The sequence below is a fragment of the Zonotrichia leucophrys genome, chromosome 4, assembly GCF_028769735.1.
Source record: "Zonotrichia leucophrys gambelii isolate GWCS_2022_RI chromosome 4, RI_Zleu_2.0, whole genome shotgun sequence".
NCBI classification, from domain to species: domain Eukaryota; kingdom Metazoa; phylum Chordata; class Aves; order Passeriformes; family Passerellidae; genus Zonotrichia; species Zonotrichia leucophrys.
The window spans coordinates 15,253,340-15,273,884 of record NC_088173.1 but is presented as its reverse complement, the minus strand read 5'-3'; the positions used below and the strand labels follow the sequence as shown (position 1 = coordinate 15,273,884).

At 36.3% G+C, this 20,545-nt stretch overlaps 1 protein-coding gene across 28 annotated transcripts in view; it reads left to right on the top strand.

The window, feature by feature from the left end:
- TENM3 (teneurin transmembrane protein 3) overlaps positions 1-20,545 on the top strand; it is a 1,296,489-nt gene that overhangs the window by 305,254 nt on the left and 970,690 nt on the right. For all 28 annotated transcript variants that reach the window (XM_064710586.1, XM_064710592.1, XM_064710587.1 and 25 more), the window contains one exon: positions 11,722-11,788. The gene's annotated coding sequence lies outside the window, so the exon portion shown is untranslated. The remainder of the gene's footprint in view (positions 1-11,721; positions 11,789-20,545) is intronic.

The following is a 20,545-nucleotide window of genomic DNA, read 5'->3' as shown; positions in this document are numbered from 1 at the left end:
CATGAATTGCTCACTTGCTTAACCAAGTATTTTTTTTCCATTTTCTCTCTCTTCAGTCTCTCTCCAATACAGAAATTATATACTGTATTATATACTGTTTTTTAAGGCAAAATTATTACTTTTATGTAAGTATTATTACTATTATATGGAAGGGAAGTTGATAAGAATGCAAATAGAGAGTATTTCCATATAATAACAACAAATTGTTGTTAGAACTGATTCTCCAATTTTTTCTGTAGGCAATGCCCTCAACTAATATTATTTCATGTCCAGTCAGAATATGATTGCATAGTGGATATTAATGGCTACATTGGACAACTGAGCCATTATAAAAATTCTCTTGAATCTCAGAAAACATTGAGAGTATCACAATTCTGCGTGCATATCAACAGCTTAGTGGTAGTGTTTATTCAGCCTGTAAACTTCTATTCATTTCATCAACATTTACTGTAACACGAGATTTTCATGATAAATGTAGGAACTTGTGTTACTGTAGTTGCACTCACTAATCTTATCTCAAGCATTAAAAAATAATCATCAGTATCCTTTATACTTTGAATGGAAACTATTTTTCCAGCAGTGCTTAACTTTCAGAGGTAAACTCAGGCAATTTTTACAACCACAGAGATTTTGAAATAAGTCTGTTTGGAGTAGTGCATATAGGAACTAGAAAAAATCATAGGAAACACTGTAGATCTGAAAAAACATAGGTGTTAAAAATGTAAAACCTTCTTCTCTGCCAATGGACAGAGTATACAAAAGGCAATATTGCATCTTGTGTAATGTAAGGGAACATTCACTGGAATTGATATTAAGAAATGTTTATATAAACTACTTTAGAAAACATGCAGAGGGATTTATTGGTTTGGTTTGTTTGTTTGGTTATTTTTTTTTCATTGAATCTGACTGGGAGAGCAATCTTTATTGAATTTTCTGATGGTAACAGGATATTAGCAAGTAAGATAAGATTAATTTCCTAGAAAATGCATAATGTAGTCTGGTAAGCAGACCTGGACATGATCAAAAGAATAAAAGTAGATTATGTGATAACCAATTTAAACCTCTGTCTAGTAATGTGTTGATGCAGCATCCTAAAACTGTGGTCTGTGGTCACAAAATGACAGAAAAGCAGAACTGGTAGCAGGTACAAGTGTAAGCATCTTGTTATTGAAAGACAGAATTATCTTTTCCTTTTTTTTTTTTGTTCAAACATATTTCCATGTTCATCATGAATATTTTCAGCATGTATTTTTGTAATGTCTTTCCTTTATATCACTGTAATGTACAAAAAGAAAAAAGGTTCCCATGAATACTCAGAATCGTTTGATCAGTAAGACAAGGCAACTACTTTACAAAATGTAAAACTGCTTGCACTGATTTTCTGTATTATACTGACATTTGAAATTATAGTTCTTTTATCAAGAATCCTGAATGAATTCTGAACCCAAGAAATTTTTAGAAAATATTTTTCATTTTTTTTCAGACCTCTAAGAGAGGAAAAGGTAGACATCCAATTTCTCTGAAAACTTCAGGAAAAGCAAAGTTAAACATAGTTGCATAAGTGATATTGACAGGGAAGAAAAGATTGAGCTTTTTTGTTTTAACATTGTTTTCCTAATGGTTAAGAAAGATACTTAAAATTTCAAAGGTTTGACTTGTTTGCAAAATGGAATTTTATTTTGGGAAAATACAAATAGAAGTCAGTCTCTATCTTACAAGCATAAAGTATATGTAGATGAAGAAAGATGTATTCGTGGAGGGCGTTAAGTGCATGACTAATCTAAAATAAGCCAAAGCCTACATCATAAGCATTATCATAAGAAGCTTTCATGTCACTGAATGCACTTCCTTAGTGTTGTCTATGCATCAAGCTCCCCCTAATTCCCTTATTGGTAGCTGCAGTAGCATCTGAACCAAAGCCTTCCTACATCCAATGCAAAAATGACTGTGATGAGCAATGATGCACCTTTCCCTCTCAGTATTGCAATTCTTTCCCAACAATAAATTTTCACTTTGTTTAATTGTAAACCATGCTTCTTATTGTTGTCTCAATTTTCTCAGCAAAGCATCTGGAGACAGACATTAATGTTATTACTTTGGTAATAATTGTGTTAAATAACTGCAGAAAAGCAATAGCACATAACTATTTATTATTATAGTTCTGCTGCTATTACACTCCTGTCTGCTATATAACAGCATAAAGAAACTTGACAGTGTAAATATCAGGTGAAAAAAAGGGTTGCTAAAACTAAAAGAATGATGAATAGAGTAAGGTTTTAATAAATATACTTTCATTGTTCCTTTTTTATTTTATAAATAATTTGATATTCAGTAATACATGCAGGGAGGAAAAAAGCCTACTGGAAAAAACATGATAAAAATAGAATTTAGAAAGTAACTAAAATATGCAAGAGGAAAAAAATTGAAGTTTGGACAAAAAAGGCTGTTCCAGATCATTGTTCAATATTTAGAGTTAGTGCAACATCAGAAGAAAAATCATTGTCTCATAATACCCTGGTAACTGCAGAAGCAATCTCTGCAGCTGCTGCTGGTTGCAGTCTGCAGCTGATTTCCATAAGAGTACCTTTCCCAAAAGATTAGGAGGACTTCTCTGCTACAGAAAACAGGCTCACAATACTAAAATTCCCTCCCTTGCTAGGCAAATCTAGCATAAAGTGTCACTTTTATTTATTCATAGGGTGCTTTTTTTTTTTTTTTTAGAAAGCCTCAGAAGGGTTTCACCTGAGCAGAGCCAAGGGAAGAGAAATCAAGCTGATCAAACAGGTGTGGGGCATTAAGGGACAATTGGAGACTTTGGAGCAGATGCAAGGCAGAGGAGTGAGGGAGAGCAGCAGGTGATAATCAGGGCTGATGGAGCACACCTGGGAGGGGCAGTTCCCAGCTCAGCTCAATAGAGCCCTGAGGCCAACAGGGCACTTTTGGGGTTTGCTCTCTTAGCTGGAGGAGCCGGAGGTCTGAGCTAATGTGGAGAGCTTGGAGTTTTGTTTTATTCTTTTAAATGAGGTCTACCACATTCTGAAAAATGGAGCAAAGTAGTAGCCTTCCTTAGGAAAACAGGCAGATGACAAAGTTACAGATCATCAATATTCTCTGGAGATGATTGTAAAATGGAAGAGACTCTCAAGTAGCAGAGAAGAAAAGAGAGAAATTTAGAAGAAGAATTGGAAGATGTATGCGCCAGATTCTGCTCCTTGAAGCACAGTAAGAATAACTATTTGTGACAATGGGGGAAAAAAAAACAAACCCAATAAGCCTTTATGCTCCCTCCTGTAAAGTCAGCTAAAAACACCAGGGCTACACACCTTGTGGCCTACCAGAAGATGTCCTGTGTGCAGCAAAGTACTTCCGAGATGTGGAGCAGAAGACCACAGAGAACCTCAATGATTCTGGAGATAGGTAGGTGTGGGTTTGGCTGATAAATCCAAGTGCTTTATTAAGCTCAGTAATACGAATTCTGGAGAATCTTAGAGGGGGTGTTTGCATCCTCCCTCATTTTACCTGGTCTCCCCCTAATAGTCCTGGCAGAGGGGAAGATATTGCTTTTACAAACTGCAGAAGATCTTGACAAAAATATATGCTGGTGACTAAGGCCAAGGAGTAAGGCCAGTGGCTCAGGACGGGAGCATTCTGAACACATTCTTGGCTTTGTGCAGTCTGAGGCAGGTGATGGAGATTTGCACTGAAATGTTGGGCATGGCAGAGGGGAAGTCAGTGTGGGGAGAAATGTAAGGTGCTCTTAAGTTGTGCTTTCTGCCATAGTGTAGTAGCTGTTTGCAAGCTTGTTCTGTTAAGCCAAAAATGTTTTTGGAATACCAAAGTGTAAATGAAAAGCAGCACGTGCAGATGGGCTGCTGGGCAAGTTACAGGAGCTGAAGTTGATGTTTCTGCAACTTGTGCTGGGCTACTCTGTGGAGTATTCTTAAAATAATAAACATAGCTGTGAATGAGTGATGTGAGGAGAGTCCTTCCCCTGCTGGGTTGCCCTATGGAACAGCTCCCCTCTCCCAGATCAGCAAGCTCTGAGCCTTTATGAGTGGATGAATCATGAGGAGCCTTGCTTCTGTTGCTTGATTCTTCAAGTACTATTGTTACTATGCTTTCTTTTACTCTTGTACCGTATTAAGCTGTCCCTTGTAACATTCACCTTTCTTTCCTGCTGAAACCTACTCTAGTCCATGTTTTCCTCTTGCTGCTTAATTCTTTCATTATCCCATGTATTTTAGTTTTTTATACGTTTTCATGTCTTTTTCCTTGAGCATTTTCTCTTATTACTGTTCATTTCTGCTTTTGCCTGTCCTTCCGATTCCATCTGTGTAATTTCCCTTCTACTCCCATTTTCCCACATCTCATCTTCTTGTCTTACCTCGTTCTGGTCTTATTATGTATCTTTCAATGAGAGTTTGTTAAGGTGAAAAGAAAAAGTGACATGCTTTGCCAGTTCCCTTCTAAAGATCTTCTGATTACTAGCAAACCAGTTGTACTTGCTGAAACAAATTGCCTAACTCTGCTTTCTCCTGTGACTCACTTGAAATTCACTTATGTATGAAATGTTAGACTGGTTTATGACACAGTCAAGCCTAAGAAAAGAAATCCATTTGAAAGCTTGCAAGAAGCTAGTATTTTTAAGAGGAAGTGATCGTTTTGGTGGCAGAATTTCCAACTGTAGGTATTCATACGGAAACTTCAGAGTGAATGTCTCAGTCTGGTAAAAGCCACTTGGCCAACAAATAATTGCCTGGTGGGAGAAAGGCTGAAGTGTGGGGAAAAAACCTGAGACAGTGTGAATTGAAAAGCTAACTATAAACTGGATTTTTTTTAAGGCCGCTTAAGTGATGAAATTAAATACCAAGTCACAGTTATGTCTATGACTTTGGAAGTTGTTAACAACAATAGGCAAAGAAAGCTGGGTCACACCAATTAGTCTTCCTGTAAGAAATCTTGACTTTAAAAAGAAAAATCAACTTTCCAAAGGCATAGGAACACATCTGTAAATGTCAGATAGAAGTGAAAGAGAAATTTCTTTGTGTTCTTTTCTGATGCTTTTAAAATATGAACTTTCTTCTTCTGATTCCTATTTTCCACTAATTATTGCTAACCATACCATTATTTCTTGTAACTGTATTTTAAATGGCACACTATAGATCTCTAACCTATGCAGTGGAAACATTCTGCTATTCAGAAGTATTATTTAATCATCAATACTTTAAAACTTTCTTTTAAAGTAGTGGTGGGCTGCTTTTTCTTTTTTTTAAACAAGTGAGGCAAGGGAGAGCTCTATAGGGGTGGTATCTGTGAGAAGCTGCCAGAATCTTCCCCTGTATCTGATAGAGCCAATTCTAATCAGCTCCAAAGTAGATCTGCTGAAAGAGGAGGGGCATGCCTGAGTCTGTTACTCATGTAAAACCATGCTGGAGCAGGCTCTTGGCAAACCTTTGCACCTATGGAAGGAACCCCCACTGGAGCAGGCTGCTGGCAGGCTTGTGACGTGCTGAGGATTTATGTTGGCCCCTTAATCCTGAAGGACTGCACTCCATGGCAGGGACCTATGCTGGAGTTGCTGAAGAAATGCAGCCTGTGGGGAGAATTCATGTTGTAATAGTTCATGGAGGATTGTCTCCCATGGGAGGCACCCCAAAATGGAGTGGAGGAGAAGTGTGAGGAGTCTTCCCCCTGAGGAGGAAGCAGTGAGAGAGACAATACATGACCTTATCCATCCATGAGACTTTCATTCTATTTTCTTTCTGCTGTCTGGCTGAGGAAGGAAGTGATAGAGCAGCTTTAGTGGGCACCTGGCATCCAGCCAGTGTCAACCCACCACAGGCACTTTAATGGCTCCTTACTTTAGGACTGAACAGGTTCTTTTCATTTAAAATCTTTGAAGTATTGTTTTATGAAGATTATTTCTTCTTCTGGTAATGGAGTACTGGTTAAAAGGTTAAACCCCAGGAAAAACACAAGCAATAAACTTGGTCCTTACTGTAGTTCATGCACTCTCAACAGTGTATGAATACACAGTAGATGTGATTTAGGGGAGAGTGAGGGGGCAGAAAATGAAGGGGGTGCACTGTGTTGTGGTATGTTATATTTACTGATGTAGATGACTTCTAGATGTTATTTGCACCACATTCTAAAAAAAACCAACCAAACAAAGACAAGCTGCTCCTCTCTCCAAAAAATGAAAAGGCCTCAAACAGAAGACCTCAAAATAAAAAGAATGCCCCAACACAGGATGATAATATTTATCCCACTCAGTGGAGGGTGGTGTGGGTATGTGTGCCACTGCTGGTTTCTTTCATCTGGTTCCTGCATCTTGATGGTTCAATGCAGTGCAGCATGCTAGGGTGATAGTGCATAATGATAAGACATCTGCCTTAGTGATGTGATGGGCATGCAGTAATATAAGCTTTGTCCCTGAAGTGCAGGGTTTGTTAGGTCAGGTACAGAACTGTACTGAGATTTTTGTGCTAATATATGACTTGGGAGTCAATAACCTTCAGGACTGCACTTCTCTGCAGTTTGCTGTGCTGTACAAGGAATGTGCTTGCTGTTCCAAGCCTTTTTCTAGATAACGGTTTGCTTCAAAAATTTATGGTTTTGTGTCCAGTTCACTTGGTTTTGTTTTCTCAGTTTCAGTTCCCGTTTACCAATGTGTACATTTTCAGAAATACACAAGTGTTTACCCAGTCATTTCAGGTTCTTGCAGTCCCTGTCTCTGAGCTTTTGTGAATGAACTGTGACTGAGGGACTTTATTAAATGAGTAGATGTAAAATATGATTGAAGCACAAGGCTTGTATTGAGTCAGAAATAGAGTGAGGTTTTCCTTTCAGTGTCCTATCACATAGGAATGTACTGTTGCTGATATAAATGTGATAAATTGCCTATGAATAATAAAAAAAGTTTTACCTCTTTATGAATAACTATATAAAAACTGATTTCTATAGAACTCTTTCTATGACTCTCATCTGCTTTTATTACTGCTTTTTAGATATAGTTCATCTCTGAATGTTCCTCAAAGCAGGGGGTTTTTTCTGCTTTTGTTCTTAAGTGTGCTCATGCAATTGTTATGGAAAGTAGTAAATACCTCTTTATGTGAATTAATATACCATTGATTAACAACTTTGAATTGATTTGGATGTACTTATTCTGCATGATTTTGTGTGTAAGTTTTTATAGCAAGTTATGCTCACATGTTAAATTGGTTGCTGGTCAAAAGGTACTGGGCTAGCAAGCTCCCACCAGCAGCAGACTTGAAGAAAGAAACTGATTGTTCTGTGGCAATTCTTGTCTTTTACAGCATGTTTCAAGCTTGTCAGAGCAGAATGCTGTGTCCACTTTGGTACCTTTTTAATTACCAGTCACTGGCATTCATTTCTTCCTGCTCCAGTTTCTCTTGTGCTGGATCTGCCTAGCACAAGGAGCTCAAACCAAGGGGTTTTGTAGCCCTGCTACATAGGTTTGCAGTTTGTGGTGACTGGGAGTGGGGCTGTGGCTGTGCCTCATCCCCATGGGTGCAGCTGTGAGCAGCAGGTGAGCAGCAGTGACAGCAATGAGCCCTGGAGTGCCCAGGGCACTGACCAACCACCAAAGGGACACACAGGTGCAGTGCATCAGCATGAGGGCATAAAAGGTGGGGCTGAAGAACAAGAAGGGCACACACTTGCAGCCTTCTGATATGGTGTTACTCTGTATGGGCAGATGCCTGAAGCCTTCTGATGAGGTATGCTGTTGCTCTGTATGGGGGAATGCTTAAAGCCTTCTGAAATTGTGTGGTGACACTCTGTGTGTTGTGGCCATCTCAACTGTGACATATGCTGCAACATTACTACATATAAGCTAAAGTGGAAGGTGTACTTGGCAGGTAGGACGTTTCTCTGTGTGCTCACCTGCTGTAATCTGAAGATGTACATCTTCCCTGGGTGAGAAAAGTCTTGCTGTTCATGTGGTTGTTGAGGGATTAATTTAATTCCAAGATGGTTAAACTAATATAAAATGAGAAGAATACTTCTAAATTAGATTCCAAATGGACAACTTAGTTAAAAGGCTATAAAATGTAAAAATCAATAAATAGTTTTGATATAGTCAGGATGAGGTTCTTTTGAAAGTCCCCTCTCTACTCCAAGAGGCCACTCTTCCCTTATGGGCAAGGGACAGTGAAGAGTGTCATTCCTCTTCAGTCTGCCCAAATCTCATAGGTATTTTCATTCTTTTCACTTTCAATTCTTTCTTTATACTGTTTTCTATTCTGGAAATAGTCTGTCCATTTAATTAGAATAAAAATTGCTTCAGTCTATTACAAATTCATGTTCCTGTCTATTAGAGGAATGCATCATTTCCATTTGCCTTACCAGTAAATAGCTACTTGCTGCATCTCTACCAGCACATTGCAGGTCTTATATTGCACTTGGCATTCCACATTGTGGTATCTGAGCAATTTGTGATATTCACAAAAGAATAAAATGTAGCCATTACTTGACTGGATATGATAATAATTAATTGCTGGTACTGATCTCTTCTTTCTTCAAAGCAGGCAGACCTCCAATAGTCACACAGTCTCTGTGCAGGTTCTGTTGTCATTAGTTATGAAAAGCAATTATTTTGTAGGGCATGGACTTCAAAAATGAGACTAAATTCTTACAGTTCATGCTGTAATATCCCATAGTTTGGTTTGCTTTTCTGGCTTGATGAAACATTATTTTATATTATTTTGGAGGAAAGGGACCAAGTTTTGTGACTGAGATGGCAGCAACACGGGGAGGGGGTGAGGGGAATGCACCACACAGGGGCTCAGGACAGGCTGTTGCTGCTTGGACTTGGGAGGAGATGGGAGAGCTCTGAGCTGGGAGGGCCTCCCCCAAGCTTGGGGAGCTGACACTGACCATGGGGCTAACTATGGGCACGGGGAGCTCTATGGGCCTGCAGTACTGCTAGACTGAGGATGGATCTGTTCATACCCTTGTTTTGGAGTTGTGCCTAGGCTCATTACCTAGTACTGTAGTTGCAGCTGCTTGCAGGAGCTTTTAATCTCAAGGTTTCTTTCATTTAGGAAAAAAATACAGGGATTTTAGGCCATAATAAAAAATTGCTTTAATGTGAAGAAATTACTGTAATATTTTTAAATGACATCAACACTACCAAAGCATCTTTCCGGTACTCACAGTTCTGTGATTTCTTTTTTTTTTTTTTGTCTAGCAAACATTACTGGCCTAATTTTCTCAATTGTGTTGGTATTTCACTTTTTGTTGGATTCTGGTTTTCAAAAAGGGTCCCTTGTTGTAGTAAAGTTCTAGCTCTGCTCTCTGCCTGCAGCCTGAAGTAAGAATCTTCTCTGCTGGGTCGCAGTCCTCCTTCTCGCTGCAACCTTATCTCTTGTATGGGTCACTATGTTCGTACAAAATTTTCTAATTTGATGCTTTTGTTTTGGTCTTCTTTAGAAACACAATCTTCTGATTGTTCTTCTTATGCTAGTAATGTCCTTTGTTATCTCTTTTGTTAGTAAAGTCTTTGTTTCATCTTTGTCAGAGAGGTCAGAGTGACCAGACATGTCTTCACTTCTGTTCTTGCCTTGAGTTTCTCTCCCTTCACTTTTGCTGTACCAGGGCTAAAAGGTCTGCAGTGCTACCTAGTTTAGCTTCTGTAGCTGTCTGATCTCTGACATTCTTCCACAGGGGAACAGTCACAAGGGTGATATATATATATGTGTGTGTGTGTGTGTATATGTATATTATTTATAATTTTAATTAGTATTTTTAACAATAGAAGTAGGAAGTGAGAGAAAACAAATTCTGTTGCAGGTATTGCTAATACCATGGACAACTAAGGCAATACTTTCTTAACTCACACATTGAATTAAATCTGATTCTTGACTCACAACAGTAGATAACTCTGTTAAGTGAGAATATTCAAAGCAAACAAAGAGAACCAAGCTTTGAGATAGAAACTGTTTATTTTGCGTTCTGGCATATCAACATGTTCAAGAACATCCCCTATTTTAATGACCTAACAAATCTAGAAGTAGTAAAATCCTTAAATTGTCCAAGTTTTATGGTGTGAATGAATACTACTGAGTAATATTGGAAAAAACCACATATGATGTGACTTGTTACCTATTATATGTTTTTCAATGTGTACAAAAAATAAAATTATATCATGTGTCCTATGTTTATGAAGACTCCTTGTACATAATATTATATCATCTAAAATGGACAAAATGTGTTTTCACTTTGGAATTTGTTTCTGGCTTTTCTTGTAGTGATAAATATAAGAAAGTAGAATGGTTTTATGTCATTGTTTCACTGCTGAGCAATTTATGACTTTTATTTAATCTTATCATGCAACTTTGCCAACACTTGTCCAAACCTCTGCTGCTCTCAACTTGTTTGCTGTCTTTTATCCAAAGGTCTCCTACTGTAATCTACTTTTTTCCCCCTTTTGATCTCAAGGCCATGTAAAATGAAACCTGCGGTTTCCTGAAATGAAACTTTCTTGATAAACCTGCAAATAAGGTTTATGTTGCAGGATATGTGTCTCATCTTTAGTTTTAAGTCTCAGCTTTTATGTAATATGAAATGTGTAAAATGCTGGTAGGATTTAAAACAAAACAAAATTCTACTTAAAGAATCATAGAATTTGCCTATGGAGAAGGAGGAAAACGGAGCACAGTTGAAACTAAGGTGCTTTTAAGAGTGGAAATACATGTTTACTTTGGAGTAGCATTATAATCTGGAGTGACAATTTTTACCTTCATATTGTTTCTACAGTTATAGGATCTCAATAGCTAAGGGCACGTGGACATGTTTTATTCATTCCACTGTGGCATGTGAGGCGTCACATAAAGAATTGAGAGATAAATTCTAATCCAGAAAGAATCTCGGGACTTAACTATTTTCATGAATCCTAAAGACTTGACATTGTCAATATGTAATACAATTGATGTTTGTTGTTATTTCATTTGCTAGAAATTTATATTTCTAGAGATGGAAGAGAAAATACAAGTAGGATTACCTGTAAGATTGAACAAATCATATGAAAAATTCTTTTTTGTTTTGACTTTCTGTGTATTCTAATGCAAACCCTCTTTTTATGTTTTTAATGTCAAAATTAGAATATATCAGTGTAGGAACCTATTTTTGTCCTATTTAATCACTTGCTGTAGCTGTTATACGAGAATGAGCATTGGCAACATGATCGGATCTAAATTTTTCTCAGATCTGATCCATTTGATAAATCCAGAGGAATAAGTGATAATCTGGAGATACCATTATCTTGGCTTCAATATATTAAGAAGTCACCAGAATTATATCTAATGCATTTCTTTAGTATCTGATTCTATTTTTTTTGCCAGTTAAAAGTCAAAGTGTCCACATTGCAGTAATTTGTGTCTGCTGCTGGAGTGTTAGAACATATTAGAGCTTATTTTTCCATTAGGTTTTTGTTTGTGCATGTTCTGAATTTTTTTTCTGTGGTCCTGACGCAGAATTTGTTAGCCATTCTGTGACACTGTCTCTATAAAGACACAAATTCCACTTATCCTGAGTTTGTGATTCTTAGTTTGTGTGGGGAAAGGAGGGAGGAGAGACATAGACCTTATTGTGGGTATATTTCTTACTTATAGTATAAGAAAAGATTATTATTAGCTTTTGCAATTCAAAGTTTATTCTATATTGAATTAATATATTTATGTTGTTTTGACTTCTTAACAGGCAATCACTTCAAACTACAGCTTCATGCTTTCACTGAGAACATAGATTCTACTGCCAGGAAGTAACAGTAAGTACTTAGGTGTTATAATTTCTTTTTAATGAAGAAGTTTTCTTTTTAAGTGCTTGATATTTACGTTAAATGTGCTCCAGGAAGCTTTTATGACTACCCGCTATATTGCCAGTGCTGAAATATGCAAGTAGGTTCTCTCAGTGGATCAGATGGCTCTTGCTCAGAACATTCAGTTGTCTTTCACAAGAGGGAAAATCCAATCAGAGTAAAGACTTCTGTTTCAGTTGGCTATAGTTCCCAGTGTTTTCATTGAGTGGGCATAATTGTGTTTATGAAACAATTTTTTGAAATTTTAAAAATTATTAGAAAATGAAGTTGGAAGAGTTATTATACTTTAAAGAGAGTTTTATTATATTTTAATGGATAACAGGAGACAAGAAAAGCAGGAAATTATACTTTAGATGAGAACAAGTCAGTGTTCTGAAAGACTGAACAAAGGTACAAAAGTAGTTCACGATGGGCTATTTTTAGGTTATTGTGTTGGGATTTTGCAGCCAGGGTTAAAGATAGGTGGCTGTATGCCATCAACAATAATTTTTAAAAAGACTTCATTGTCCTTCATAAAGACACTGCTCTTCTTAACACTTGTAACAGTCTCCATGCAAAACAATGCTATTGGAAATTTCTGTCCGCATTAAGGCTTTATGTCCTTTGTAAATGAATTTTGAACACACACCTGCTGTAAAATTGAATATAAAAGTAAATTTATATCAGTTGCTGTGTTTATTACCAAGGGATTGATTTAGGAAGGTTATATCTTTTATTAGCTTCCAGTTTGCCTTCGGTTTTCATTAGATACTGAATAAGGATTGTTGGAGGGAGACAGGCAGTCTTGCACTCAGAAGCAGAGTGTGCTGCTGCTGGAGGGCTTTTATGACCTCAGGACATCATCGCCTGGGGCAATGTCTGATCAAGATCACAAGAGCAAGCCCTGTAGTGTTTCGAGGGGTCTGTAACAATCAGTGTCCTTACAAAGCTCTGTTAAGACTAGTTTTGGTTATTTGTTTTTGAATGTAGTATTAAGTTCCTACCTCTTTTCCTAAATTCATCTCTACTGTTGAGTTATCACAAACAATTATGCAATCTTGCACCTCTTCGAGCTGTGGTACAATGAACTGAGATCGGATTAAATCCTTTAAGAAAGAGATATGCTGAGTATTCTTAAAACAACTTAGCTCCAGTGATTTTGGTGTACGTACAAGTTGACGCAAATGTTGAATCATTTCTTCACTATTCTTTTAAGGGAGAGAGTTGGTGACCTTGAAGGGAGAATCAGCTTTAATTTGTAATATGAAGATCATGGGCTGGGTAGGATGCAGCATTTTAGGAAATGCTTTATAACTTTTTCTTGGTCAATTTCTTTTTATAGGGCTTGTTCTTTAGAGCTTTTTATTTACTGCTAGTGGTCTGTTACATTTGAAAACAGCAGAGTACTTTTAAGGATTCTGTATAAGTATTTACATAAATTCAAACTGCATCTTTCCTGATAATGACAAAAATGTTTAAATTTCTTTCTGATTACAGTCTTCTCTGTGGAGGAAAATGGTTCCTCTGCATCACATGATGCTATTTTTTGAAATATGCTGAGGGTGCTCAGCTTTGGGTTTTTTAATTGAAATGAGACTGGGGGTGGAGGAACAGTGAAGTGTCTTCCAAAGAAAACTTGGAATTTGATTTCTAGACAAATGAATAGGAAGTATTAGGCTTTCATTTTAAAGTTTTGTGGCAAACTGTTTTGTTTGGGTTTTACTTTTACTTGATATCTGCTTTTATTTTAACTGGTCAACCTGTTTGTCCCCACATGCTGTGATAATATTGAGCTAGCACACATCATTTGCTTCTCAACTAAGCAGTGAAGAAATGTCAAAGAAGGTAGTGTCAGCTGCAAGTAGAGATGATATATTTTTCCAGCAGAGGGTCAAATGAATTTAAAGCCTTCACAGTAGTTGCTTAAGAGACAGTATTTGACCTTGCAAAGAAAGATATATTTTCTGCTTAATCACTTGAAGTTCTCTCAATTGCATAAAAAGGAAGGATTCTATTTCTATCCTAAATATAATATGGAAATGTTTGTTTTGCTATCAGTAAAAAAGTAATTTTTAAAAAAATTCCATTATGCACTAATATTTTCAGTGGCTTTTAAGGAATAAATTCCGATGTCCAACACATAGTGCAAAATAATAAATGGTGAATAAATAGTGAAGCTGTTGTGTCTACTTCTTTACCAATTGTGATGACACCTAGAGGCCCATGTGTACTTTATCCTGGAAGCTCAGCTATTCTAACACATGTTGTTTAAAAAGCCTTTTTGAGAATTGCTCCACTGATTAGGGGTAACTTTTACTGATGCTCTCTGTGTCCAGCTATATTTCTTGCCTTTGTAGAAATACCCTATGGCTTGAAGGAGATGAAGAACATCAGGGAGCCCATTATCTGGGCATCTCTATAGATGACTGTTCTTATGCATGCTCATTGCTTCACTGGAGAAGGTTTATTACTAGATAGGATTTTGCATTTGCAATAATTTGCACTAAACTAAATAGCTGGTTTTGATTGAAATAGTAGCCTTATATTTAAAAACAAAGGGAGAGTGGTAGACTATAATTTAATTTGATGTCTCTAAAAATCAGTGGGTTTAGGTGCCTTCTTGGAAGTTTGATCAGTAAAACACCTAAAAAATAGAAAAAACTTTAATGAGAAAAATACCTGTATTCCCTGGAAATATAAACATTAACATTCAGAATTTGGATAGATAAATAATTTTAAAGGATATAATTTATCATTACTGCAATATGTTAGTAATATTGTTTAAATAATATTTTTTATTTTATCTTGCATCTTCTGTGTTTTGAAGTTCTGTCCATTCTGGTGATTCTAATAGCTGTTGTTTTGGGGGGTTTTTGTTTTTTGTTCTTTTTTTTGGGTTTTTTGATACATCTACTTGTCAGTTCAGTTTGTCAAGGTTTAGTTTCTTTGTTTGGTTCGCTCATCCCAAGGATGGGGAAATAACTTTAGTGAGATTTTATTTGGTTGGTTTTTTTAAAGTACTGTTTTATTTACCAATAAGAAATTACAAAGATTATTTCAAGGATGAAGGGTTGCTAATATAAAAGTCATGGCATTGACATGAATGTGCTTCTTTACTTCTCTGAACTATTAGGGAATTGAATAATCCATTAGATATTTTCAGAGTGCTTTTTCCTGTGTTCCAGAGTAACCTGTGTATTGTGCTTGTACGGTTCAAAAGCCTGGTGATACAGATAGACCCAGAGTGCAGAAACCTGAGTCCTTAATTAAAATGTTGCTATATTTAAATAAAAACTTCCTATATTATAGTAAATTAAGTAATTTTTGAGTCCCCTTTTTTTTATTTTCAGATAGCAAGTAATTGGTATACTCTAATTCACATAGATGAGAGTTTTGTAAAGCAGTAACTGAGGAAGAATCTGTCATGCTATTCAACCAGATGAGCTTTGAGATAAGTGTGTGATACTTGTGGATTTGGGGAGTTGAGTCCTTTTTTGCATAAAGAAGCATTGTTGGCATGTAATCAAAATCATGATGACTGTCTGGGAAACATGCTTTCAAGGGTTGCTTCCACAAATGAGTCATAAGTAAAAGCTCTTCATCTAGCACAGAGCACATTAAGCTGGAAGAACAAACAAAAAAGCTTGTTGGTAGATCAAAGAAAATACAAGCATAAAAGATACTCTTAGAAGATCAGTTGGTCTAAATATCAGAATTGTAGTAATATCTTTCTGTCTTGTTCTCCTCTGGTTTATTGCTTTCATGTAGACCTTGATTATTTTAGTTGCTGGCATAGTTTCCTTCAAAAAGCTGCTCATTTGCTGCAACTTTAATGGGATAGAGAGCAAAGTGTTAGCAGTCTTAGGAGAACTGAGTTTATGTTCTAATGGGAATAAATTTTTTAGCCAATTCTCTTGTACTTTGTTCAGCTAACTCTAGAAAAGTAAACAAACATAGAAGACTGAATCTGGCATGTATAAAACAGACAATACGTGTGTACCGATTTGTCCATGTAGAGGTAGATAGGTAAGGCATATTATAGCTGCAGAAAGTGAGATATCTTTCTGTATACTGAGAGTGTATTTTTACAGATCATTTGCAGCGTAAATTCTTGTAAGATTGCTAACTTAAAGTATTTCAGGTAGAGGTGTTTCTAGATTGCATGGTGACAATCTATGGCCTGAAGACTCAATCAGATTTGTCAACCATTTTTTCTTCTTTGCTTTAAAGCTGAACTTCTTTCAAATAGATAAAGAGTGAATGAGAAGAATTGTCCTTACATCTCGTTCTTCTGTAAGCCTTTTTCACTTTTCATTTGGCTGAAAGGAGGTCTGTCCACTCTACAAGGACAGTAGGCCACCATGTAAACACTTCTGTATCTTTTGATGTTCTAAGATACACAAGTTTAACTAGTGGTGCAGCTGCTTCCTGCCCTGTAGCTAGGGACAAATGCCCTATGTAAGAGGACAATCTACTCTTTCAGCAAGCAAGTAACCTTTGGGTATTACAGCTGCCCTTCTGGTCACATAAAAGAAGACCAGAAGTTTAACTGTGCCTCTGAGGGTGTCTGTGTCTAGGTCTTGGCTGATGCTGAGCAGTCAGTCACTCTATTAACAAGGGAGCTTTTTCCTAATTAAGGAAAATGTGATGTTCTGTCATGGGGAAATCTGTGGCAAATATACTGAAGTGAAATATAATAATTTTTTTTCTTCAAATAAGATGGAATTAAACTATTAAAGAGCTTATATCGAGCAATAAAAGAAATCTTGATTGGTGACTTAGAGTTGCAGTAGAGACATAGCAGGAGGAAAAAGCACTGGTTACTAAATAAGGTATATAAGTAATAATAAAATAATATTTTGGATGTTCTTACTCATAGTTTTATGCATAAAAGCAATTTTGTATTGCAAATCAACTAATTCTGGCTTTGCATAAAATAGCTTCCCCTTGCCACAGAAATGAAGACTGGAACATCCAACAATCATTGGAAATTTTCAAAAGACAATGTTTTGGAAAGGGCTGCATGTTGTACAAACAAAGTTCCTGCTAGCTGCAAAATTGAATGGGACACAAATGTATTGCATTCATAATATTAGCTGTAAAATTTGAAATTAATATCAGTTTTCGCTTCTGTTACCATGTGCTGATTAGCATAAAAGAAACTTTGCCCTAAGAGCTGTGAGGTAATTAACACAAAATTCAAACCCAGAAAACATTTCCAAATCAGAAAAGGCTCTAAATGAAAATGACTGTTGGGAAAGCTCTGAGGCAAGAATGATATATATTTTCTGATATCTACTTGCCAGGCATCTACTTTAGGCCAAATTGCAGGGAGGGGGAGAACATAATTTGTTGGGCAAGGCAGACCTTTGATTCACTGCTCATGACTATTACCACAAGAAAAAAAAAATTAAAAAACATTATTTTAGATTGCTGTAGTAAAAATGGGTATGAAATGCTGCTTCCCTTCTGGAAGCCCTTTGTTATAGAGTGACAATTTTGGGAATCATGCTACAGTGTGTTAGTTGTCATTTCTAATGCTCAGCTATTAGCCACAATGTTGAGTTAGATTATGAGATTTTGATCTCTTCAGATGATCTGACAATGCTTTCCCTAAAGCATCCCAGTAGTTGTGTGTAAAACAGTCTACACTTTTCCAGCCTTTTTTGGAGTTGGGAATATTTTTGTGATCTTTATCTGGTGGGAGTGCATTTTACCTTTTAGCCTGTGTCAAATGGATGGGAAATGTATGAAGTCTTTGCCTGCACTCAGGCTGTGCCAAGATCCTTAACTTCACTAGAAAGAACAAGTAGTCACAAGATACTGATTTATTGATAGAGGGCTAGCCCAATAGGCAGACTTTTGAAGGAACTCTTTGTAGCTTTCTCCAGTGTTAGTAACAGGACTGCTTATGAATCCTTCAGGTGTGGGGGACTTCCTTGTTCATAATATGTCATTTTAAAGGTAAACTCAGCAAATATCCAATATGCAGTTCCAATGATTAGCATTAAATATAGCATATTTCACAATAAACCAGCATAATGCTGCATCAGCATTTCAAAGTGTCCTCATGATTACTAGTGCCACAGAGGGGAGTATAAAGTTTGGAGGAGGTAATTAGAATGACCTTGCATTACTGAGCTGGTGAGCAGTACTGGATTTCGTCCACAAGTAATGGAGTTTTTCATAAGATGCTGCTTATCAACAGCATGTGCAGGCAGATATCAATGAAAGTTAATGTAAATATCTACACGTGAATGTAAATTGCAAAGCAAACACATCTCATATTTTCCACGAACATTATGGTTTTCACTGAGCTAATTTAAGAAGTATTTATTATTATTATTACTAATTTAAAGTTCTTAGCAAACTAAAAATTATTTCTTGAATATTCCTTAATTTCTGGTATGTTTTTATATTGACAGTGGTTTGCACCAGGGAGTCTACCTTCTCTAACAGTTAATACATTGTTTAGGGTTACACTGAAGCAGTGTTTAGTTTAATAATGATTTAGAATTTACCTGGAAACTTCTTCAGAGGCTACACTAGATGTTGGGTTATCTTTAAAATACGTTATTTATTAATACACATAATCTCCAAATGCTTGTTTGTTTCTTTGCATTTGGGCTTTAGAGCGAAGAATTTTGTCTTAAGACAAATATTAGAAAAGCAGAGTACAGAATACTGACAGTCTTCTGAAACAGATGTAGAGAAACAGCAGTTTTCACTGAATATCAAGTTGGGTTTTCTTTTTCCCAATGCAAAAGAACAGGAGTTACCAAGAACATAAAGTAGCTTTAGGGAGGGAAAAGCTAATTGTCAAGTAGAGGGGAAAAGTTCTCAGGAGACAAAGATAGTGCTGAAGGTAGGATTTTCACCCCAAGAATGGAATTCTGTGGAGGATTTATGTGAAAAGCTCATAATTGAGGCGCTGTTAACAGTTTCCCTGCTTAAAACATTAAACTGGAAAGATTTCTTTACAAAGGATTTATTTCCTCTCTGAGGATGGTGATTTGCTGTAATGTCCACGTTTAACCAACTTCCACTGATACAATTAAAAACAAAAAATATACCCTTGCTTCTTTTATAACAAGCTAAGCTAAATATGAAGCTCACTGAAATATGAGATCCCTGTCACACAGTGATTTTATCCTGTGCGGCTACAGTTTACAGGGAAGGAAACAGATTAACCAACAGCTGGATTTTCTCTTGCAAATATTGAGAAAATGTCTCATTTTGACAGTCTTCTGATTTTATGCTGAATGAAACGTTAACTTGAAATTTTTCATCCAGTTTAAAAGATATAAAGGCTTACTGGAAAAAAAATTCCAAACAAACATACCCCACATACTGTAAAATTAAATCTGTCACTTTCAGATAAAGTGAAAAGTAATATGTGGGTATTTGAACTCCTACAAGTTCCATTACACATCCAGTGGAGCTATTTTTGTTTAATATATCTTACTGGTCAATGAGTGTGCTGAAGAGGAAAATTTATCATTTGTACATCGTCATCTAAAGCCTATTTATGAGAAGGGTGATGTTTACAATACAGAAAATGAAGACCTTTTTTCCAAGTTGTCCAAAAATATTGTGAATATGTTTTTGATGCTTTAAGTGGACATGTCTCACTTTCAAGTGATGTAGAGAGCAATCTGGTTTTTGGTCCTTATGGTAAACCATGTGCCTTTATGGCACATTGGCAGGGCTGTGGCTTTATACAGATCACGATAACAGTAGAATCTGGGGGAGGGAAGTCACTCCTGTTAGCAGTTATCTTCTCTTAACTGTGAATTGTTGTCATGTTCATTTTATTTTTTTTAGCTGGTGTTGCCCAGTACGAGTTACAGCATCAGTTTACATGATCAGGGAAGCTCAACCAGCAAAAATGTGCTTAAATAGCTTCAAATGTGACTTGAACCTCTGCTCAAATGTTTCTGGGTATATCTCCCTGCTTCTAGATTTGTTGTATTGGGCACTACAAAAATACTAGGCTCAGACTTATGTGAAGTCTAGTGGATTAATTCAGAGATTTGTGATGAAAGAGATGTCAGCATTTAAATACATTTGGTTTAACTAGTTAGGTTTTTGTAGAAGACATGAACAAAGGATAAGTCCCCAAAGCAACAAATTGATCATCTCTTACATGTGTATAACCTTCTAATTTACTCAAAACCGAGAAACTACAAAAGTTTTTGTTTCTCCTTTCTGTATGTACTTTTTCCTTTAAGTTGGAAGCAAAACAGTGACTGAATCTAGTTTCTTTAAAATCATTTCAAATTTCCAGGCTGCCTGGGGTTCTAGTACCTGAAGGAAACTATAACAGGATATGTGGGTATTATTCAGTGGGAGGCAAGTTGCAAATCAGATACCTGTACTTGTAACAAAAGAAATGTTTTAACCTATTACACCATAAGGCAAGTATTATAAAGATTATTAGTAGAAATAAAACATAAATTTCTTCCAGATGTTTTGTACTTCAAGTATTTTTTTAAATTCTATTTTCTTCTAGATTACTCATCTGTTTAAATTAGAGTCTTTCCCTTTAAAATCAGGAAAACACATTTCCTGATATTTAGGCTTCAAAAATTGTCTGTATTCTGTGCTCATGCACTCCCATGCTCATGTTTATTACACAAGATTAAATAATTGCATCCTTTTGTAATGTTGTTTGACACATTCAAGGATTTTGAACAATCATTTCACTTGACTATACTTTGAAGCATG